This window comes from Taeniopygia guttata, chromosome Z (assembly GCF_048771995.1).
Source record: "Taeniopygia guttata chromosome Z, bTaeGut7.mat, whole genome shotgun sequence".
NCBI classification, from domain to species: Eukaryota; Metazoa; Chordata; class Aves; order Passeriformes; family Estrildidae; genus Taeniopygia; species Taeniopygia guttata.
Genome location: NC_133063.1, coordinates 37,367,357 through 37,385,947, shown reverse-complemented (window position 1 = coordinate 37,385,947; position 18,591 = coordinate 37,367,357). Strand labels below are relative to the sequence as shown.

Genomic DNA, 18,591 nt, shown 5'->3' with positions numbered 1-18,591 from the left:
GAACAACTATGTTTTGATGGGTAGACATGGAAGGCTGAAGCCTGAAGAAATTCATTTATTACACAAAAAAAAAACCCAGGCTGTTCTCTAGACTTCATCTTTGAATTAGCACTATGCTAAAAGGAAAAAAAAACAAAAACAAAAAAACAAGCCTTGGATAAATTTTTCCTATGCTAGTTTTGCTTTAAAAATTTACATTCTTTAAAAATTCTTCAATTGATTACGATGCTTGATTCAATGCATATTTGAGATGCAACATGGACCTTCAATCTTGCATCTACATATAGCCATGTGGTGATTGTTTTGAAAGTGCCATGAATTGTCTTTGCCAGGATGGCAGATAATTTCCCACAATGAGATCAGAGAAGTAAGAGTCATTTCAAGGCAATTATAAGTAATTATTTTTTTTTTCTATTTGCATTTTCAAAGAGATAAATAGATGCTAATAAGCAGAAATACTTTATTATAACCTTATGAAGGTTTCCACATTTTCCTGTTCCTCTCAACCTACAGCCATGCAACTCACAGTTTACACAAAATTTACTTTCTTATTAATGTAATCAATAGATTATCTTTCTTTCCTTTGCATCAATGCTTCTGAAGAAGATAATATCACACAATGCCTTCACCTTAAAAGCCATGAAAATGAGAGTCCTCTATTTCCAAAATTGGAACTTATCTTTTGTTTGCACTTATTATTAAAACAACATGTCAAAAAAAAAAAAAAAGAAACAAAACCAAAACAAAACCAAACCAAAACAAATAAAGGACAAAAAAATTAGTAGATCAGCCTCTTTGTTTCTGTTTTAAAGTGCGGAAGTTTTCTGATTGCTTTTATAAAATGTGTAAGAGAAATGTAACACAAGGTACATAAACACACCCAGATCCCACAAACATTCAATTTTCTAAATGTATTTTTTGAGATCCAGAACTGAAAAAAAACCTAAGAAAAGCCATTAAATATGAAGTAGAGTTATAAACTAAAATTCTTGCAGGGTAAATTCCTCTATATGTGTTGAAACACTTAGGTTAATCATATAAAAATACATAGATGGACTAGAAATGGATTATCTGACTTAAAAGACATTATTACATGTCAGGAATTTAAAAAATATCCTAACATCTATTTGAATAGGAAATGCCTTCGCAGTGATTGTATAAGAACTTCTGGTGTTTAAATACTGCAGATTCCTTACCTGAAGCGTGTTGTATGCTCCACTTCTGCAAAACAAAATTATAATAGCTTCTGTTTAAGATATATGTTTAAGAAGAAATATTGTCAACAATACCAGGAATTCAAATATACTTATGGCAAAACCATAAAATGTTATGGAGAATGTGGTTGTAAAATTCTGAATTAAGAATATCGTCCAAGAAAACCTCCAAATATTTTAGTAGTTCTCTGTTAGTTCCATCCCCTTTTGGCTCTAATCATAAAACTTTTCTTCCTGCTCTCTGATAATCTTTCAAATCCTGTCCAAACAATAATAATTACATATCCACTAGAATCTGTGTTGCCACTTGCAGTGTAGTTTACTTCATCTGTTGATAGTCCTCTAATCTTATCACTGATACAGTGTAATTATGCAGTACCTCAGAATAAACCAGTCCATTAACTTTCAAATGACCTAAAATAGGAGGGCTAGGCATGGCATCTCATTTTAGATCCAGTCTTGCTGTATTTTCTGATGTGGCTTTCTATCTGTGGGATGTAAAGGGTTGTATATAGGACTTTTGCCTGTGACTAAGAACCACCTGTACACTCAGAAAAAGTGAAAACTGAAACCAATTTGGGAAAATTAGATCAGCAGTGCTAATACACAGGGCATCTAGGTACTGATCGCTAGAATTGAAAGCAGCAAGCACATAGGCTAAAGTCCAAGATCACAGTGAGTTACACACAGGCATTATAATATTCATAAATTAAGAGTCTAATTTGATGGAAAATAAAACAGGAACATGAGTGTACAAGCGCAAATAATTTGTTATGGAGTTGCTTAAAGCCAGTTGTTGGTAAAACTGGATTTTTATTATGGATGAAGAACCATATTGTTGTCGCTTGCTAATTCAGCAACTCCTTTTTTCATCAAATGGGGTTGTATTAACCAGGAATTAAGTGATAAAGTCACACACACCCCAACCCCAAATCTAAAAAATTATCAAATTTAAATTTAAAGAATTTAAAGAAGGATGGCAATGGATATATGTGTCTGACAATGTTGGGAAAAAAAGAGTGTGAAAGAGTGTATGTGTGGGAGACCATTGCACTTTCACTTGCAAGTGAAATGAGGAAGATTGTGCTTGTCCTTAAGTTTAATAATGAGCAGACCTTGTGCTGGGTTTCAACCTGCTTGCTTTCCTTTCTTTCTTCTTTTCCTCTACGACTCTCTGTTGTTGCTGGGTGCAGACCCCATACTTACAGTTAAAGCTTACACTGATTCTTGTGGAAGGTTTTAAGATCTACCTGTGTTAACAAAAATAGTTCTGTGTCTTAACCCAGAACCCCTATTTGGAGTAGTATCAGCAAAGACTAAAGGGTTGCTGTTAGTCCTGGCCTAACAGGGTGGAGGTGGGGGGTGGGGGGTGGTGGTTGGGTGGGAAGCTTTTTCTGCTGGGAATAAAAAAAGAGGTTCTGGAGAGCCATTAGTTTGGAAATCCCACCCAAAGCAGGACCACCAAGGACTGGAAACTGACCATAGTAGGAGATGGAAGTGTCATGTCTGGAAGGAGATTACAGGATCATACTTTGCCACCCAACAGTGATCATGTTTTGATCCCTGAATTGTCATGGGGGTATCCATTTAAAACAGAAGCATTAGAGACTGGTGATCATGTCCATCTGATTTTCATAGAAACAAAATCATAGAAGCATAAAATATCCTGAGTTGGAAGGGACCCACAGCGATAATCAAATCCAACTCTTAGCCCTGCAACTACAAGAACAACTACAGGAGTCACACTGTGCCACACCATGTGAGACCATTGTCCAAATGCTTTGTTAACGCTGTTTAATCATGCTGTGACCATTTCCCTGGGGAGCCTATTCCAGTGTCTGACCATCCTCTGGGTGAAGAAATTTTTTCCAGTATCCAGCCTAAACCTCCCAGCACAGCTTCAGGACATTTCTATGTGTGCTAGCACTGGTCACCATAGAGAAGATAATAAAACCTGCCCCACCATTTCCCCTTGTGAGGACACTGAAGACCATGATGAAACCAAGTCTTCTCCAGGCTGAACAGACTTAATTACCTCAGCCACTCTTCATACTCTTCACTCTTCCCCTCAAGGCCCTTCACCATCTTTGTTGACCCTCTAAGATTTTAATGTCTTTCTTACATTGTGGTACCCAGACCTGCCCCCAGCACTTGAGGTGAGGCCACCTCAGTGCAGAGCAGAGCAGGACAATCCCCTCCCTTGCCTGGTTGTGCCTCATGCACCCCAGGACACGGGTGGCCCTCCTGGCTGCCAGAACACTGCTGATTCATGTTCAGCTTTCCACTGACCAGAAACCTCACATGCCTTTCCACAGGGCTGCTCTCCATTCCTGTTCCACTGTCTGAACATGCAATGGTTGCCTGACACAGATGCAGAATCCATCAATTGTCTTTGTAAAACATCATATGGTTGGTGATTGTGCAGCACTCTAATTTTTCCAGGCTGTTGTAAGAGATGGCATCAGAAGTTTAACTGCAATCCAAAAGGTTTATGTTAACTGGCTTCTCTTGTTTGTCTAGCTGGGCTGCCTTGTCATGTAAGAAAATTGAGTTTCACAAGCTGCCCTTTCCCCTCAAAGTCAAACTGGCTGTGACAATGAAGTCAAACTGGCTGTGACCACTTGCTGTTAACAATAATTTTTTTGTTAACAGCTCCTATCTAACTAATCCTTAGGCACGGTTGGGCAAGCTTTCCAGTTTAGTCCTTGTGTCTTTAGATGCACTTCAGCCAGCATGGCTATGAGTCACTGCGTTGCTTGTGCATAAGCAGTGACATCTGCATTATGAAAGGTTATATGACCTTTTCTGAACTATCTTTACTGGAATTTATTGTGTTTAAATTAATGAACAATAACGATTTCTTCCTTAGGTATTGCTGTTAGCCTATTGTGCTTTTTGCTAGGTTACATAATGATGTATAATTGGATACAATATTGTAAACATGTCTGAATATAACTATTGAGATGTGGTAACTTTGAGAATTCAAAAGGCCCAACTTCAAAACAAGTATTGGGGGTTTTCCACTATGTTATATTTTTACTTTTATGCTTGTAAACTGTATGCTGCAGCATCTTACAAGTAAAGTTATTTAGGGAAACTCAAGGGAGAAGAGACATAATGGTGATTAGTAAAAGAATTTATTATCAGGGGACATAATTAAAAGCCTATTGAACTTTCTGGACTCCAAAACGTGGCATCCCTCACTAAAGCTATAACAAAAGGTTGGTTGTACATTCCTGCAACACAGTAATTTTATTAATTTGCATGAATGACTGTAGATTGCTTAACCTGACCTCTTTCGATCTTTATACTTCCACTAAAATGGAACCATGCTCATTTGCACAATTTGATGACAATTCTCTCTAGTCTTACATCCAATGAAGAGTGTTTGAGGAAAAGGAGGTGGATGTGTCTTCTCTTTCTGCTCATATTGAAGAGTTGTCTTCTAAGAAAGGATTGAGATGCAGAGGTCTAGATCTGTTTGTAGTAGAGGAGAAGTATTATAAACATCTCATTACACGCAATCATAATTCAAATCGACTAAAAGCACAACTATAGCAAAAGTTACACATACTATCATGTGTGGATATATGTATCTTTATATAGATGTAGAGAGAATACTCAATCTTCCAAAAGATCATTAGATTGCATAATCTTTTCTGTAAGGTAGTCACGTGCAGTCAATTCTTTCTTATAAGCTAGACAAGTGCAGATACACCGGCAATTTGAGATTCCTTGTATATGTATCACTGGAAAGTGAAGAAGAAGTCTTCCTTTTAACATTTTCCCCAATTTCAGAAGTTATTCCATTAGGCAACTGAATTTTCAAAATGAGCTATCATTTTGCTGTGGAATGTTCACGGAGGATTTCTACTGCCATGCAGAATCACATCTATACAAGGTGAAGTAAATGGAGAAATTTTTTTGACCCCATGGAGTGTTTTTCATTCCACAAACCATGAGTCTTGAATGGTGATTTGAAGGAATTAAAGAAATAGCTGCTGTAAAGCTCAGTAAAGTGTTGAATGCCACATGCTTGACAAGAGTTCAATATGATTTAGTGTTCTGTCACAAAACTGAAATAAGAAAGAGGAAAAATGTTATTTTAATAGGCTCTAAGCTTATTTATATCACTTTCACTGAACTTCTGGGCTCCTGATGCACAATATTCATCTAATATGCAATAAAAAACATTAAGGCTAACTTCACAGATTCAGGCTCAGAGTACTTACGGCTTCAAGTGCTAAATTTTCACCAACTTTTTCTCCTTTTTTTGCTGTATGACTTTTCAGATAGCAGAATAGCTGATCTCAATGTGAGATCAATATATGAATAACATATATTCATCAATATGTGAATAACATATATTTATTCAGCAGCTGCTTATGAAAACATTTTTGTTCCTATTATATCTAGATATGATTATTCATAGATATGACTATGTTTTGTTCTTATTATATCTAGATATGACATACATAAGAAAGTATGTCTGCTTTCTTTGTGACCAGAGGAATGTCTTAAGATTTAGAAGTGCCTCTTAGCTTTCTTTTTTGGCTTTATTTCTCATGTTCTGTGTCGTCTGAATTAAAATAATCTTTATGGTGATATGGAAAAATGAAAGAAAAAGCATATTATGGCATTGAAATGCCATCTATGTCTGGATGCTTTACTTTTGCAACACTTTTACTCAGAAGATTGAGAACTAGTATTATAGTCAGTGAATATAAGGCTGAAAAAATAGAAGACCAAATCCAGAATGCTAATTAAGGTGTCATGATCTCCACTGATTTTTATTTAAAATTAAAAAAAAAAACACCTTAGCATTTGATCACCCAGCGTAAGTGCTTTATCAGGAAAAACAAGATACCTGGAACTGTTATGTCTTACCCTGCTCATTTAACAAATAGGACATATTTGTCTTTTGACAGTAAACAGGAGGGTTTTTATTAGTACTGAATATGTGCTGAACACATTAGTCCTGAATGTAAAGAATAATTTAAATTTGAAGTGCAAAATCCTTTCTAGGAAAATTTCTAGCTATAAACTATTTCTAAATATGAATATATATGTACAGGACACTTCATAACAATGAAAGCAAATAACTTCTGTAAATTTGAGATAGAAAAATTTCAGAACACTTCAGTAAGTAAAAGCGATGGGAAAGCATTTCTAAGAATTCTGCAGAGTTCTGCACCTGCATTTGTGACAAACTGAAGTTGGGAAGTTCCTGCTGAAGGCTATTTCTTCAAATTAGCTTGATTTCATGTGCTGGATAACAAGTATGCTTTTGTGTCTCCATGCTGTAATTCACATGACTGTGACTGAAATTAGGTAGCCATATATAGCACTTTTTGTGAAGGAAAAATAAGCAAATGAACTCTTAGCAAGCTTCATATCTGAAATCAATCCTCTCAATTTAACTAACATTGAAAGAAGAATTGATTTTGCAAATTACTCCCTGAGGCATAATTCTTTCCTGCATGTATATTGTACTAGTAGATCTGTGTCTAAATTCAGAAGCAAGGTATTTTTTTCAGACATAATATCTCTACTAATGTGGCTCTTACTGGGCTCAAATTATAAAAAAGGCTTGGAATTCCAAATTCCAACAGATACTTGCAGGTTTTTGCTGGACTGTTGCTCATTTGCATCTGTATTTGCTGTTTTCTAACCAAGTATTAATTTAATCTTTAAACCTAAGGATAGCCAGTGAGTTGGCTCATAAGCAAATTCTGGCAATTTGGTTACTTGTTGAGGCAGGGCCAGACAGTGTGTAGTGCTCTGAGAATTCTCTTTGTCCCACAAGAAAATATCAAGTCTGGGGTAAATGTACTGATTAACAATGAGCATTGGATTTGCGTCAACTAGACATATCAGCTGGTAAATCTAGAAAATAATGACAGAGGGAGGAGAGACATCAACTGCTCTGGTTTCATAGCCAAGAGGTCAAGGGATAGTTAGTCCTGAGAGATGTCAGCTCAGAGCACACTGAAGTGACGTAAATGTCCTCAGAAAAGGCTGACCAACTCTTTGGAGCAGATAGCACCTTGTCATTGTGTCAGGCTGAGCCTGGTTGCTTCATGTACAGAGGCTGGAGGCTTTTATATCCAGCTGCTGTGGTCACAAGGCAAACAACTGGGCTACTGTCTGAACTGATCTTTTGTGATTGTTGTTCATAGAAAGCTGAACTTGTCACAGAAATTATAGAATCTGGGAGAGTAGTTAAAAATTGAGACAGGATTTTTGCGGGGCACAAGAGTATGGCCTTGTCATATCAAGCACAGGATATGTGCAAAACTGGTGATAGCATTTCTTCACCATGGGGCTGGAGAAGTATCCCTGTGACATGGCCCAACTTTATTGGGTAACAGATATAGGAAGTGGAAGGATGAGTTTGTACCGGAGGTTAGCAACGCATATCAAGATGTGCAATCTGTGAATGCCTTTGTCAGTGAATGAGGCAATGCAGCATATCTAGATTTTATAGAGTGGAAGTCCTGCAGGTCATCAGCTTGACTAGGGATCAAGAAGTCTTGACTATCTCTGGTCATCTTAGAATACTTAAGAGGGTGTGGAATATCCATTTTCCTTCCCTGCTTTACCCAGATAATATGCAGAAGAGTTGAGAGTCCATAGACCTTTGTCTTTTGACCTCCCTTCAACCTAGTGCCTTCCACAAAAGGTCATTGATATCTAAAACTCTTTTACTGATCTCATTTTAAAATCACTTGATCTTTCTTACTTGACACTCAACTCAAGACTCATCAGAGGATCAGAGACCTTGTGACAGTCTCCATCAAAATAAGAATTCTTTTAAATTCTAATCAAAGCGGATACATATTGAACCTTCCCTCACTTATCACTCATAAGAAAAAGAGATTAGAAGCATTTAGTCTTCATGGTGACTGAAGCATCATTTATTCATGAACTGTGAACTCTGAGAGGAAGAGAAAAAGCAAAAGAATTTTGACTGCGATAGGTAATTTGAAAAATGAGAACAAAAAATTGAGAGTTTTTTACTTGTTAATCAGGGAATTTTAAATACCAGGAATAAAAGCTAAAAAAATTGTTTAAAAGTTTAATAAATTATTTTCCAATAAGATAACAGTTGAAAGTAGCTGAATATTTAGGGTTTTAAGATTACTAACTGCTCATGTTTGATATGCTTAAGATTGCATTTATAATTTAAAATTCATTTTTCCGGTTATAGAAACAACTTACTGAATCTATGCAAATGTTATGTTTTATATAACCCACTAGATAATTTCTAAGCTAACTCGAGATTTTGAAAGTGCTTTCAGCAAATTTCAAATACAACTTCTAAACTAAAATTTTGAAAAATTTTCTGTACAACTGGAGAAAAGACATATTTGAGGTGAATTCCTGAGTTTTATTTAGATATAATTCACATCATTCACCACTTATTTCAAGAGTGATTTATATTTATTTAACTACATTCATAAAAGTGTGTAGGTTGGCTTTGTGTTTGCACTTATTTCAGAGTGATAGGTATCAGTCCTAGTAAGAGAGTTCTAAATGGATAGCAGTCTATTCCAGCTTCCATTTTTCTGCATTTCTGGGTTCACTATAAAGAGGATGTTGAAGTGCTGAAGCATGTCGAGTTGTCATAAGCTGGCCCTGACCAGATGACAGGTGCCCACCAAAGCCGCTCAGTCACTCCCTTCTGCAGCTGGACAGAGGAGAGAAAATTTAACACAGAGTTCCTGGGTTGAAATTAAAGACCAGGAGAGAGATCACTCATCAAATATCATCATGGGTAAAACAGGCTCAACTTAGAGATATGGACTGAATTTTTTATTAAAAAAATCAGACCAGGATAATGAGATGTAAAATGAGCTCTTAAAAACACCTCCCCCTCACCCATCCTGCCTTCCAGCTCTTACTTCTTACCCTGGTGGTGCAAGGAGACAGGGAATGAGGGTTATGGTCAGGTTATGAGGCTGCTCCCACTGCTCAGGGAGAGGAGTCATTCTCCTGCTGCACCCTGGGGTCAGTCCCATGGGAGACAGTTCTCCATGAACTTCTCTGATACAGCTCCATCTCATGGTGCTCATGAGATGGAGCTGCATCACATGTAGCTCCATCTCCATCTGCATGTGACCTGCTGCACATGAATTCCTCCCATGGTCACCAGTCCCCCTCAAACTGCATTGGTGTACATCACTCTTCCATGGGGTGCATTTCTCCAAGGACAGGCTGTTCCAGCCTGGGAGCAGGGCCCCTCTCTACACAGGTCTCCCATTGGATCACAGCCTCCCCCAGGCATCCACCTACTCCAGCATGGGGCTCCTCCACAGGCTGAGGGTGGATTTCTGCATTCCCATGGACCTCCATTGGCTGCAGGAGCACAGCTGCTTCACCATAGGCTGCCTCATGGCCTGCAAAGGAATCTCAGCTCCAGTGCCTGGACCACCTACAGCCCTCCTTCTCCACTGATCTTGGGGTCTACATAGTCATTCCTCTCACATGTTCTCATTCCACTCTTCTTTCACCCAAATTAAAAATGGCCACAACCTTTGATTTCTTCTTAAATCTGTTATCACAGAGATCTTACCATCATCTTTAATTGGCCCAGCCTTGGCCAGCAGGACATCCGTCTTCAGAGCCATCAGGAATTGGCTCTCCAGACATTATGTAAGCTTCCATCAGCTTCTCACAGAAACCTCTTCTATGCCCTCCAGCCCCCACCAAAACCAGGTCATGCAAATCCAATACAACAGTGGAAAGCAACAAGGTTCATGAAAGGACTAGAAAACATATCTTATGAGAAATGGCTGAGGCAGCTAGGGTTGTTTAGTTTGCAGAAGGGGAGGCTTGAGGGTGACCCAATTCACCCTCTGACCCTAAGAGTCAGACTGTTCTGCTATGCCTGCAGTGATAGGACAAGAGGAAATGGCTCTAAGCCATTTGCTGTAACAGGGGAGATCCAAATTAGAAAAGAGTTTTTTCACTGTCAAAGCGGTCAGGCGATTAGAATGTATTTCCCTGGGAAGTTGTAGAGTCCCTATCCGTGAAGATGCTTGAGGCATCTGAATCTGGCACTAGTGATGGGATTTAGGGTTACACGGCAGTGCCACGTGGATGGATGTACTGATTTTTGCTGGTTACTCCATTTTTTGTCCATGCCAAGATTTGAGCTGCATAAGCTTAAGACAGTGAATGATGCCAAGCAGATACACAGAGAAGGAAATATAAGCTACAATGTGGCTGGATAAAGCTGCCCACCTAGCCACTCCTTTACTCTCCTCCTCAGTAGGATGAGGAGGGGAGAAAATAAGATGGAAAAAAAATTGCTTAATCCCAGAACAGGCTTGTGTGAACCAGTAAATTATCAGCATTTAGGCTAAGATACTTAGCAAGGTATAGTGTGGATTTTGCCCTTTCAAGTATAAACTCACCTAAACTGAAGAATAAGACTTTATTGCTAAGCTCCTTAATCACTTTTTAAATACCTTGAGTAAGAGCTATATCAATGTGTAGTAGGATTCAGAATTAAAGGCTGTTAATAAACATAGTCTATGAATTAAATATGTAATTACTAAACTGTCAGAAACAAACTGTAGATTTTTACTTTAACTACTAGGGAGATCATAACTTATTCTGAAATGATGTTGACATTCCTGTGTTCAACCTGTACATTCTGTATATGATGCCTTCTGAACTGTGTATTTGCTGTAGTATGTACAGGACTTTTCATGGCAGTAAGTGCTGGATGGTGTACTGGGGAGGAGCCAGAAACTTTTCTATTGCACTAATTTTTGCCTTTTTCTTGCACTCAGGCATTACAAGGATTTCTGAAGAGCAGAGAGCCAGATCAGCCCCAGAAAATCAAAACGTTTTCCCTTTAATGAAATAAATCAGATAGAATTCCCTTTAATGAAATACAATAACATTTGTGGCAGAAGGGAGAGGGAGACCCATTTGTTACTTACTTACATAAGTAATCTTTGGGAAGTGCCACCTATTAGCATAATTAATTAGTTTTCCCACTAATTTTCAGTGTTCTTTAACTTTATCCATAGACCATCCATCAAGATAATGATTGCTATTCAGGTGTATTTTTTTATTAGTATAATATAAATGAAGTTCTCTCAGATGCACATGAACATTCTGAATGGTATCTAGGAGTTTTTCCAGGTGTGGTTCATGTTAGACATATGTAAGGCTTCCTAGATTTTTCAATGATTCTGTAAATCCTAATTACATAGCAAAGGTAAAAAACATGCACACATATTCACTCCATACTCACTATATTTCTAAGTACTTGTTATCATGGTTATTACTGTGTAATAATTTTATATGACTGAGTTTTCCTATTTTCTGGTTACGAAATTCTGCAGGATTCAGTAAGATGCAAGTTATGGAATAATATTCATTTATTGCTCCTATTTTCTGCAAGAGAAATAATTATGTTCTTCCAAAATTATTTTGGATAACTAGGTAGTTTTGCAGAAATTTGCAGCATTTGGGTGTAAGTCTTGAAAAGTGAACTATAGTAGTGGAATCAATTGAGAAGTATGTGGAAGTTTTAGTCATTTAAAAAGTTATTCAGCTTTCCTTCTGTAGAGGAAGTGAATCAAGAAAAAAATCTATGCATACTTTTCAAAGAGAAACTGAAGTTCTGTGTGTCTTCTGTCAGGTATAACACTCATGGTGACGATCACAATATGAAACCCAGATTATGTTTCTTTTTTGCTAAATTTGCAGAAGTTTTGGTATGTATTTGTCTGGCTATATTTTTGGTTGAGTTCCTTTTGTGTCTACACTATAGAGTTATATAGAATTTCAAGTTCGTAAGCATAATTTTCAAATGCACTGCCTGTGAAAGAAACCCAAAATTCTAGGGTGATATCACAGTTACATTTTTTATATATTCCTGGAAATAAATGGGACATGACAGTGAAGACCCTTGCACAATTTAAGACTTTTTCTTCACTCTTTCACTTTAATTGTTTTGATTCAAGGATAGTTCCCTTTAACTGGGTTTCCTGAATATCATATGCTACTATTGTATATTGTACTCCAATGTATAGTAGCAATAGTCATACTGAAATCTTATAATTTGTTGTTAAGTTGACATGTTAATTTCAAAAGTTATCTATTGCGTTTGTTTTGTAGCTAAATTTTAATCCTTGACTAGAACACACCTTGTCTATATTTGTTCTGTGCCACTCTAGCTACATTTTACTTTTTTACTAATGATTCCCTGTAAGTAGTGTTTGAAATCAAAGTAGAAATGTGATAAGGAAGAAGATCATACATGACAAAGGTATGTAAAGTTGTAAGGCTATCTTCAGAATGCTGTATGAACTCACACTGCTGTGTGAGGTAAACTTGCATAGTTTGGCTTTCTTTACAAGCAGTGATTTTGATATTTTCTCTTTACTACTAAATTTAGTTACACTAATTTTCTTACATGAACTTCAATTTCATAAATTGAAAACAGGATTGCGATTTAATTTTTTTTTCCTTTCTTCCAAAACCTCTAATTGTCTCCCAGGATGACATCCTAGAGTAAGTGGTCATTCTAACATATTTCCCAATCACACCTCCTTAGCAGTCCAAATGCATTTAAATGCACTATATTATAGGGGTTTTTTGTCCTACAGCTCTTGATAACCTTTTAAATGCACAGTGTTAGGAATCTTTTTTAAGGATATTTAAGCAGAGGCACATCTGTCATTAATGTCCTTATTTTTTCAGTTACTCATTCCTGAACATCAGGTCCTTGATTCATGTAAAAACCCCATATCTTGTACATAGACTTTTTGACTTTTTGCTGCCAGATATTGTATGACTAAATACTGATAGAGAGAAAGATTAATGAGTTCACTAAGAATAGTATTCTTCTTCCTTAGGCATATTCAGGAAAATCTCCCACTGGTTTCAGTTGCTGGAAAATAGAAAATTAAATTTCTTATGAAAATTAGATTCTGTATGAAAAATGTAATGAAAGCGATATTGTGTGGGTCTTATTGTACCTTAATGTGCTTTATTTCAGAGCTCAACTCTAGAAACATTGATAGGCTTCGAAACAGAGTCATGCTGAACAGGTCTTTTGACTGACATTTAATTAACAGATTTGTCGATATGGATTTCAGAGTACATTTCTACATTTTGTTCCCTACACAGAAAGCTTACTAAAGTTACCAACAAATTAACAGACCCATAGGATCACTTGGTTTTACTGACAGGAACGAGACCCAGGCAGCAGATTTTAAGACTTTAACAGCCCAGCCACTTATTTGATTCTTGACTCTCTCTCTTTCAAAATAGATAAGCACAATATGGTACTGGTAGGGGAGCAGGCCAAGTCACTCTTGCTAGAAAACAGAGATGTTAGAGGATTTGGGTTTTCAGGATATTTCATTTCTGTTTGTTGTTCTTGCTACTGAAGTCATACTGGATTGGGTTTTTTATTTGATAGGAAAAAATATGTATGTATAGAGTCTGTAACATTCATTTTGCAGAATAGGAAGAACAGGCAGTCACAAAATCTTTAGCTTTTAAGCTAAGCCTATGTGATTCAGAATTATGGAAACTGCAGCTGCATTTATTAAGTCTTTAAAGCCTGTGGGACTAATCCAACCTAGGAGAAGCATCAGCTGTACTTTCTCCCTTTTACAGTAAGTACATTGTGGCATCTAAACTTTCACTTGGAGCCAAACCTTAACACCTATATCCTTGTGAAAGAATGGGTTGGTAGGCATCTTCCTTGAATGAATTTTGTTCAATATGAAGCAATTTCCTGAAGTGTCATCTGCATTGCATGTGTTGGGTTTCCATATTTTTCAAAATTATGTCTGTAATTTTCTCATTTAGCTCAGCCATTCAGGAGCAGGGGGTGGAGCTTCTTTGTTCCTGAGTGACTCATTATAAAAGGCCTCTGGGGAGCACGGTGACCCGGAGTGCGGCGAACAGGAGCAGGCAAACAGGGTCACAGCAGTTTGAGCAGCAGTTTGCACAGGCAGGGCCGCAGGTTCTTGCAAGGTGTTTTCATTGTTTGCTTGATCTTGGGCTTTCTCCTAAGCAATGGTTTTAACCTGGTCAAAATCTGTGGTTGGTACAGGTGTATGTGACCAAGTGGAGCCCTCCAAAAAGGATGTGTCTGTACAGACCCATTAATGCCTGGAGTGTTTGAGCTTATGAGTGGTATCAGGGGGTGTGGTGGAGAAGGCCTGCCTACGGTGTGAACAAGTGAATGACCTCTTCTTGCTGGCGGCTGAGCTTTGGGAGGAAGTTGAAAGATTAAGGAGTATCAGGGATAGTGAAAGGGAAATAGACTGGTGGAGTTTAGCCCTTACATCTTTAAGGGAGACCCACCAGGATTCAGAGTATCTCTCTCAGGCAATAGAGGGGCACCTGGTAGATGAGGGGGAGTGGAAATGGGTCCCCGCTCCAGGAGTTAATAACAAAAATCCCTCCTGCCTCCCATCCCCTAGCCACTTCAGAATAGGTATGAGGTCCTGGATCTAGAGAGCCAGACAGATAATATAGAAGAAAATTATCTGCCCAGTGAGCCTCTCAATTATGACTCATCTAAAAAATGGATTACCACCTCTAACATCAAGAAAAAAAGAAGGGTAATTGTAGTGGGTGATTCCCTTCTGAGGGGGACGGAGGGCTCCGTATGTAGACCAGACCCATCTGAAAGAGAGGTCTGCTGCCTCCCTGGGGCCCAGGTGCAAAACATCACTGCAGGACTTTCTAGGCTGATTCGGTCCTCTGATTATTACCCACTGCTGATACTCCAGGCTGGCAGTGATGAAATTGATAAGAGGAGTGTCAAAGCAATTAAGAGGGAGTTTAGGGTACTGGGTCAAGTGGTTGATAGGACAGGTGTACAGGTAGTGTTTTGTTCAGTCCCTTTGGTGGCAGAGAAAAATGATGAAAGGAATAGGAGAACTCACATCATTAACAAATGGCTCGAGGGTTGGTGTCATCGGCAAAATTTTGGATTCTTTGATCATGGAGCAACCTTTATGGCACCTGCTTTACTGAAATCAGATGGGATACATCTCTCTGTTAAGGGTAGGAGGTTTTTAGCTCATGAACTAGCAGACTTTATTGAGAGGGCTTTAAACTAGGTCTGAAGGGGGAAGGGGATGCAGCTGGGCTGTCTGGAAGCAGACCAAAAGATGGTAAAACTGTGTTAGGGGAGAAATCAGTAGCCCAACTGAGTTGCATGTATACCAATGCACACAGCATGGGTAACAAACAGGAAGAGCTGGAGGCCATGATGCAGCAGAAGAGCTATGATGTAGTCACCATCACAGAAATGTGGTGGGATGACTCACATAGTTGGAGCACTGCACTGGATAGCTACAAGCTCTTCAGAAGAGACAGGAAAGGGAGAAGAGGTGGAGGGGTGGCCCTTTATATTAGGGAGGCTTTGGATGTCACAGGTATTGAAACTAATGATGATGAAGTTTAGTCCCTATGGGTAAAAATTAAGGGGAAGGCCAACAAGGCTGAAATCCTACTGGGAGTCTGCTATCGTCCACCCAACCAGGATGAAGAGGTGGCCAACTTATTCTATAAACAACTGAACAATGTTTCAGGATCATCAGCCCTTGTTCTTGTAGGTGACTTCAACCTACTAGACATCTTCTGGGAACTTAATACAGCAGAAAAACAGCAATCTAGAAAGTTTCTAGAGTGTGGAGGATATTTTTTGTGTCACAACTGGTGGGCAAGCCCACCAGTGGAGGGACTATGTTAGAGTCGTTGTTCACAAATAGAGGTGGACTGGTGGGTGATGTGGAGGTTGGAGGCTGCTTGGGTCACAGTGATCATGAAATTAAAGAATTCTCGATAATTGGTGAAATAAGGAGGAATATCAATAAGATCTCTACACTGGACTCCTGGAGGGCAGACTTTGGCCTATTTAGGAGACTTATTCAGAGAGTTCCTTGGGAAAGAGCCCTTGAAAACAAAGGAGTCCAGGAGAGATGGGTGTGCTTCAAAGCAGAGATCTTGAGGGCACAAAAGTAGACTGTCCCTGTGTGCCAAAAGATGCGTCAATGAGGCAAACGTCCAGTCTGGATGAGCAATGAGGTTTTGAAGGAACTTAGAAATAAAAAAAAAAAAATTATCATCTCTTTAAGGAGGGACTGATTTCTCAGGAAGTATTTAAGGGAGCTGCTAGGGCATGTAGGAAAAAAATTAGGGAGGCCAAAGCTCAGTTTGAACTTAACTTGGAAACTTCTGTTAAAAATAAGAAGAAAAGTTTTTACAAATATATGAATGGTAAAAGGAAGGGTATAACCAACCTCGGTTCCTTATTGGATGAGGCAGGCAGCCTAGTAACGAAAGATGAGGAAAAGGCGGAAATGCTTAATGCCTTCTTTGCCTCAGTCTTTAGTGGTAAGGCAGCTTGTCCTCAAGACAACTGTCCTCAGGGGTTGATAGGTGGTTACAGGGAGCAGAATGGTCCTCTTGTTATCCAAGAGGAGGCAGTTAGAGAACTACTGGGACACTTGGATATTTATAAATCAATGGGACCAGATGGGATCCACCCTAATGTGATGAGGGAGCTGGCAGATGAGCTTGTGAAGCCGCTCTCCATCATTTATCAGGAGTCATGGCTCACTGTGAGGTCCCAGACAATTGGAAACTGGCCAATGTGGCACCCATTTACAAAAAAGGTAGTAAGGAGGATCCTGGTAATTACAGGCCAGTTAGCCTGACCTGAGTACCAGGTAAGATAATGGAACAGTTCATACTTAGTGCTATCACACAGCACTTACAAGATGGCCAGGATATCAGACCCAGTCAGCATGGGTTTACAAAGAGTAGGTCATGTCTGACCAGCCTGGTCTCCTATGACCAGGTGACTCATCTGGTGGATGCAGGAAAGACTGTGGATGTTGTCTGTTTAGACTTTAGCAAGGCCTTTGATACTGTCTCCCACAGCACACTCCTGGAGAAGCTGAAGCCCATGGCTGGGATGGGAGCACCCTTCGCTGGGCTAGGAACTGGCTGGATGGCTGGGCCCAGAGAGTGGTGGTGAACACTGCTGCATCCAGCTGGGGGCTGGCCAGCAGTGGTGTCCCTCAGGGATCTGTGCTGGGACCAGTTCTATTTAATATTTTTCTAGATGATGTGGATGAGGGCATTGAATCCTTCATTAGTAAATTTGCAGACAATTCTAAGCTGGGAGCTTGTGTTGATCTGTTGGAAGGAAGGAGGGCTCTGCAAAGAGATTTGGATTGATTGGATGGATGGGCAGAGTCCAACAGCATGAAGTTTAATAAGTCTAAGTGCCAAGTTCTACATTTTGGACACAAAAATCCCCTACAGCATTACAGGTTGGGGACAGTATGTCTGGACAGTGTCCAGGCAGAAAGGGACCTGGGGGTGCTGGTCGACAGCTAGTTGGATATGAGCCAGCAATGTGCCTCAGTGGCCAAGAAGGCCAATGGCATCCTGGCCTGCATTAGGAATTGTGTGACCAGCAGGAGCAGGGAGGTCATTCTTTCTCTGTACAAAGCACTGGTCAGACCACATCTTGAGTACTGTGTCCAGTTCTGGGCCCCTCAGTTCAGGAAGGACATTGAGATGCTTGAGCGCATCCAGAGGAGGGCAACGAGGCTGGTGAGGGGCTTGGAACACAAGCCCTATGAGGAATGTTTGAGGGAGTTGGGGTTGTTCAGCCTGGAGAAGAGGAGGCTTAGAGGTGACCTTATTGCTCTCTACAGCTTCCTGAAGGGAGGCTGTCGACAGGTGGGGGTAAATCCTTTCCACCGGGCAGCACCTGGCAGAACAAGAGGACACGGTCACAAGCTACATCAGGAAAGGTTTAGGTTGGATATTAGGAAAAAAATTTTCACTGAAGGAATAATAAAATACTGGAATTGTCTTCCTAGGGAGGTGGTGGAACAACCATCTCTGGATATATTTTAAAAAAGACTGGACTTGGCACTTGGTGCTATAGTCTAGTTGTGGTGTTAGGGCATAGGTTGGACTTGATGATCTTAGAGGTCTCTTCCAATCTCATTATTCTGTGATTCTGTGATTCTGTGATTCTGTAACTCTGTGATTCTTTATTTCTGTGTCATCTACCAACTGCTTTTGGAATAGGCATCTTTGTCATTGCATTGACAAAAAAAATGTTGTCAAATGAGGCACGTGCTTTCAAAGGGAAAGTAACTACGCCACGTTCACATTTCAAATTAGTTGAAATGTGAAAATCATGTTGTGGTTTTTCTTCACTGTCATTGTGTAAAGATGTAGCATCTGGGGCATAAGAAAAAGTTGGGAGAGATGCCACAATAGAAAGTGTCAGAACAAGTCAATCCTTGTGCTCTTCCTCTGACTGGCAAATTTGTATAAAGTAGAGGTGTAAAAAGAAAAA

General features: G+C 39.2%; 1 protein-coding gene across 18 annotated transcripts in view; it reads left to right on the top strand.

Annotated features, from left to right (window-relative positions):
* Positions 1–18,591, top strand: part of LINGO2 (leucine rich repeat and Ig domain containing 2) — a 485,467-nt gene that overhangs the window by 352,917 nt on the left and 113,959 nt on the right. For 4 of the 18 annotated variants that reach the window (XR_012052789.1, XR_012052788.1, XR_012052802.1 and 1 more), the window contains one exon: positions 1–18,591. This exon is cut by the window's left edge. The exons of the other annotated variants lie outside the window; for them this stretch is intronic. The gene's annotated coding sequence lies outside the window, so the exon portion shown is untranslated. 18 annotated transcript variants of the gene reach the window in all.